The 6,000-nt window shown below is 38.9% G+C and overlaps 1 long non-coding RNA gene across 1 annotated transcript; it reads right to left on the bottom strand.

Moving 5' to 3' along the window:
• Positions 1-1,796: 1,796 nt before the first annotated feature.
• Positions 1,797-4,888, bottom strand: LOC145506914 (uncharacterized). The gene is made up of 2 exons (XR_014054443.1): positions 4,641-4,888; positions 1,797-4,500 (listed from the first exon to the last, which is right to left on the bottom strand). It is a non-coding gene; the product is annotated as an uncharacterized LOC145506914 (long non-coding RNA).
• Between the last annotated feature and the right edge of the window lie 1,112 nt (positions 4,889-6,000).

The raw sequence follows: 6,000 nt of genomic DNA, 5'->3' as shown, positions 1-6,000 counted from the left end.
GGAAATGACAAAAATATAGAGAGGGGCATAAATTAGGAGTTTGGGATTAAAATATAATACTACTGTACATGAAATAGACAACCAACAAAAACCTATTATATAGCATGAGAAACTATATTCAGTATCTTGTAATTACCTGTAATGGAAGAGAATGTAAAAAGGAATATATATGTGTTTGTGTATGTATCTATGTATAGCTGAATCACTTTGAAACCAGCACAGCATTGTAAATCAACTATACTTTAATAAATTTTTTTTAATTTAAAAAAAGAAAAGTCTTTCCAAGGAAAAGTTCAAGTGGATTTTCAGCTACTCAGCCAATTATTCTAATTCTAATTCTAAGACATAGAATTATTGTCAAGTTGTTTGGTTGGTGGTGTGTGGTATGTGGTGAGGTGTGTATGTGTGTATGTGTGTGTATGATTTTTAAGAGCATGTTAATACTAGATCAATCTAAAGAGAGAAGAAGCTTCCTTCTGGGGGAGGGACAGGATTCATGCCCACAAAGGGAGCCTAATGGCCTGGAACTCTGAGAGCATATTTTCAGGACATGCTGAGGTAACCAGTTTAAACTTGCCAAAGGATGCTTTTCCACTTGGCTCACAGCTCTTCATTCATATTGGCTCTGGCCATCCCACTCATTTTATTTTTAATTCCTTATTCATTTTCAGATCTTTCCATATAGGGTTACTGAGGAATTGTTCATTCCAGACCTGCCCTTGGTGACACTCAACTAGAAGATTGTCAGCTTTTAGAAATCTTGTTTTTGTCACATTTCCCCCACGCCCAGTGTAAGAACACTGCAAATATTAATACTTAATTACAGAAAGTGGTGAGTTTTGAGAATATCAACTTGAAGTTGGCTTTAGACTATTTTCAGTGGCATTTGGTAAAAATAATTCATTCAAATGAAGCCTAGACTGGAAAAATTAGTTGAGGAGAAAAAAATAAATCCCCACACAGAAGAATTCCAGATACCTCAAGGAGGTGGAGGGTAGCTCCCCACCCTTCATGTGTGGGCAGCATGTTGTGACTTCTTTCCAAAGAGAATGGTATGGAAAAGGGGGGAAATAATAACTTTACAGTGGAGAAGCCTGGCAAACACTACCTCAGCCAGGTCATCAAGGTCAACATCAACAATAAGAAGTCATGTTAACAGTGTGTATCCTTGATACAATTAAGTGGCACTGACCCTTGTGGTCATTCCCCCTAGGAACACACAAGCCTAATTTAATGATGAGAAAAACAGACAAATCCCAATGGAGGGACATACTACAAAACACGTAGTCAATACTCCTCAAAACTGTCAAGGTCATCGAAAACACGGATGGTCTGAGAAGCTGTTACAGCCAAGAGGAGCTAAAAACTGAATGCAATGTGGTGTCCTGGATGCACTCCGAGAACAGAAAAGGGACATTAGGTAAAAACTTGGGAAATCTGAGTAAAATATGGATGCTAGTGGAAAATAATGTACCAATATTGGCTGGTTAATTGTAATAACATACCCTTCTAATGTAAGATTTAATAGGGGAAACTGGATATACGGTTTATGGGAATTATCTAAAATATATATTAAAGTTTTCTATAAATCTATAACTTTTCTAAAAAATAAAATCTATTTTATTTTGGCTGACACAAAAAGGAATGAAATAATGCCATTTGCAGCAACATGGAAGGACCTACAGATTATCATACTAAGTGAAGTGAACCAGACAAATATCATATGATAACGTTTATATGTAGAATCTTAAAAAAATGATACAAACGAACTTAACAGAAACAGGCTCACAGACTTAGAAAACAAACTTTATTTTGTTACCAGAGGGGAAAGGTAGGAGGGGCATAAATAAGGAGGTTTGGGATTAACATATGCACACTACTATAAATATAATAACCAACAGGACCTACTATATATATAGCACAGGGAACTGTACTCAATATCTTGTAATAAGCTATAATGGAAGAAATTATAAAAAAGAATATATGTATTTGTACATATATATGAATAACTGAATTGCTTTCTTGTACAACTGAAACTAACATGACATTGTAAATCAACTATATTGCAATAAAAAGTTTTTTGGCTGAAAGATAAAATTCACTTCTCTCATAGAGTCAGTCTGGTGCAGAATGTCTAACTGTGAATTGGGCAGTTCTGGGCAGTGGGAACCCTGTGAATATGATCTCCAAAGGCCAGCAATGCTTTGACGAGAAGCATATTCCGAAGCTCCCAACTTTCCCATTCTGCACTGTCCCTCTCATTGAGATGACAGCTGATACTTATCCTACCTATTCATTGCTTTCCATCTGCACAGCAGCCAACATTATGAAGTAGGTGAGTGCTACTATAATCATTATTTTATCCGTGAAGAAAATGAAACCTAACAAATTTAAGGACCCAAGATCACCTTGCCTGTAAGGGTGAAGCTGGAGATGGGATAAAAATCCAGGCAGTTGGGGCCCAAGAGCCAGAGTTCTTTTTTTTTTTTTAATAAATTTATTTATTTTAGTTGGGGGCTAATTACTTTACAATATTGTAATAGTTTTTGCCATACATTGACATGAATCAGCCATGGGTTTACATGTGTTCCCCTTCCTGGACCCCCCACCCACCTGCCTCCCCATCCCATCCCTCCTGGTCATCCCATTGCCCCAGCCCTGAGCCCTTGTCTCATGCTTTGGAACTATCAAACAAGGAATGGTGTTCTGTTTCAAACTGAAATATAATTAATTTATAATATTGTGTTAGTTTCAGGTATGCAGCAAAATGATTCGATCATGCATATGTTTTTTCATATTATTTTCCATTGTATTAAGAGGTTTAGTTCAGAGCTATATAGTAAATCCCTGTTGCTTATCTATTTTATGTGTAATAGTTTGTATCTTAATCTCATATTCCTCATTTATCTCTGCCCCCTCCCTTCCACTTTGATAACCATAAGTTTGTTTTTTATGCTTGTGAGTCTGTTTCTATTTTGTATATAGATGCATTTGTGTTATTTTTCAGATTCCACATATAAGTGATATCTTTTATTATTTGTCTTTGTCTGACTTACTAAGTATAATATTCTCTAGGTCCATCCATGTTACTGCAAATGGCAATATTTCATCTTTTTAATGTAGAGCCAGTGTTCTTTTAACCTCTATTTGTGGACTTCCCTCCTCCATTCACCCCTTCTCTTCCAGGGACCCAGGGGATCATACAGTCTTTAACAAGAATTATCCATGCGAATGGCCGAATTTGTTATGACGCAAAGTGTCAGCAATACTGTGGACTCTACAGAGGAATAATGGAGGAGGGGCGGGGTGGAGAGCATTGCTCTCTGAAGTTACGCCTGGTTTCTAATTACGACGTTGGCTCCGATCCCATGCTCAGATCCCCCACATGGACACGCAGTGGTACTGAATCCCATCCTATAGTTGATTCTAGCCCTAAACCTAACATTGTGCCCATCTGATGTCTTGGCAACAACCCAACCTTGGGGCATTTTCAAGTGGTTTCTGTAATAAGCATTAGTGAACCCACAGGTGTGCCTAAGTGAGGATTTGTGAGGCTGAGCCTACTTTCCCAACCCTGTATTTCACAAAGGTTCCTTCCCTTTTATTTACCTAATAAGGTGAAATTGTAGACACCAGCCCAAACGAAGAGTGCTAGGTGCTCTTTCATGTTTGCAAAAGATGCGCCTAAGACTTTGAGAGAGTCATTTAACAGCAACTTCTCAAACTCTGCTCTTTTCCATAAATTTCCTTAAATGGTCAGAAAGTTCACAACTTAATAAAGGCCCTTAGAAAGGCTAGTCAAAGAATAGACCCATTCAGTAAACTCCATAAATATAGGGAGCTAAAAAAATAAAATATTCCACCATGACTTCCTGTTGGAAAAGTCAAAGTTAGTTCAGATCAGTTAGAGTGAAGACCTCACCTCTAGAAAATGCTGTTTGTTTTAAAAGTTCCCTGGGGTGTGGGATGGTGACAAGTTTTTTTTTGCCCCCTCTTTTGGTTATCTGTGTTTTCTAATGTTCCTACAGTGGACTTGTATTGTTCCTGTCACAATAGAATTAAACAAGTGAAGCTATAAAAAAAGAAAGGGCAGATGGCTATTTTGGCAGTAGAGGGCTTACATGGACAATCATGATGTGAAGGTGCTCTGGGGAGTGCCGTCAAACACTGTTGGTGGATTGGAGATCTGGCAGAGAGTTCATATATTCTGGTTCCGTGGCATGAACCAATAACTTGAAGACAATTCAGAAAACAAAACAAACAAAACTGCACATGGCTGAGATTGAAACAGAGGCCAATATAAAGGCTTCTCCTTGGCTCAGTGGTAAAGAATCCACCTCCAGTGCAGGAGACGTAGCAAGAGCCACAGTTTCCATCCCTGGGTCGGGAAGATCCACCGGTAGAGGAAATGGCAACCCACTCCAGTATTCTTGCCTGGGAAATCCCATGGGATCGCAAAAGCGTCATACGTGATTGAGCGGCTAAACAACACTGATCCATCTGGAAGAGAGGAGTGAGATAAAGTCAATGAACTTCAAAAACTAGGGCTTTCCTTCTGAAACTAGTGTATTGTTTTTTTGTTTAGCTCTGCTCAGAAAAGAACAAGGGAAAAAAATTAATTTAGATTGACATGTGAGGACCTTTTATCAACCTCATTTAGTCCAAGTTTAGCTCATCGTGTAGTTGAGTCATGATTTAGGGGACTGGATTCAGCTCCAAAGTGGGCCCATGTTATCCAAGCCAGGGGTTGGCAATTTTTTTCCGTAAAAGGCTAGATAGTAAATATTTGAGGATTTATGGGCCCTATGGTCTCTGTTAGCAACTACTGAACTGCTCTTTTATGGAAAAGTAGCCAGGAGTGACTGTGTTCTAACAAAACTTTCAGAAACAGCTAGTGGGCAGCATTTGACCCACAACCATTGTTTGCTGACCCCTGGCCTAAGCCAATCATAGTCCATCACTCTTGCCAGTGATTTGGGTACCCAAGCTTAAACCAATCAGCAAAAAGCATTTTCCTGGTGATAGCCACTGGTTCAGAGAAAGACATATGACCTAAATTGGTCCAATCAGGGAGGAGAAAGATTTTCACTTGACATTTGGGAGAGGAGAGAGGGGTTTTATCCGCTAACCCCCACGTGAATGAGGAAGCATACAACCCTGATTGTTACTGGAAATAACAACTATGACTCTACAACTATGTGGGGAGCCAGGCTTCAGATGAAGTGGACTCTGAACAACAGAAGAGAAAGATAGAACTTGGGTCCTTGATGGTGTATCATCAGCCATAGCATAATTTAACCCTTTTTCCCACCTGACCTCTGAATTTTCAGTTCTACATTTGTTTATTATAAAACCCACTTCAAGTTGGGATTTCTATTATTTACAGCTAAATGCATCCTAGCTGATGGGAAATTTAAAAATAAGTATAAAGGCTGTCCAAGTTTGCAAACCCTGAAAAGAGCTGACATTTTTTCCTATAAAATTTCCTTTCTGTCTTTATAAATAAATGTAGAAAAATAGGGAACAAAACTGCTATAACTCTTTTTAATTGCCTAGATTGGTGATAGTGTGTCTTCCAGTGGGGTAGAGGAGGTTTGCCTAAAACGGCCTTTAATTTATGGAGCTGTGAAATATCTGGGTGGGAGAACAATTTCTCTGTTATGAGACTAGGACGATGGATGCAGAGATGCCCTTAAGGATCTGGGCTTTCTCTCTCTCTTCCACTCACACCCTTGATCTTAAGTGCAGATCTCTTCCCTTCTTCATCTTCAAACTCTAAACATAAGAAAGTACTTTACATAAGCAACATCTCTTTTTGAAGTTTATGTTACTTATACCATTTTTGTTATAGTTATTTAGGTGGCGCTAGTGGTAAAGAGCCTGCCTGCAAATGTAGGAGACTTAAGAGATTCGGGTTTGATCCCTGGATTGGGAAGATCCCCTTGGGGAGGGCATGGCAACCCACTCCAGTACCCTTGCCTGGAGAAGCCCATGAATAGA

Source organism: Giraffa tippelskirchi, chromosome 5 (assembly GCF_054371585.1).
Source record: "Giraffa tippelskirchi isolate mGirTip1 chromosome 5, T2T-mGirTip1v1.2.pri, whole genome shotgun sequence".
NCBI lineage: Eukaryota > Metazoa > Chordata > Mammalia > Artiodactyla > Giraffidae > Giraffa > Giraffa tippelskirchi.
Note: the sequence above shows the minus strand (reverse complement) of the source record. Positions and strands in the feature narration are given on the sequence as shown.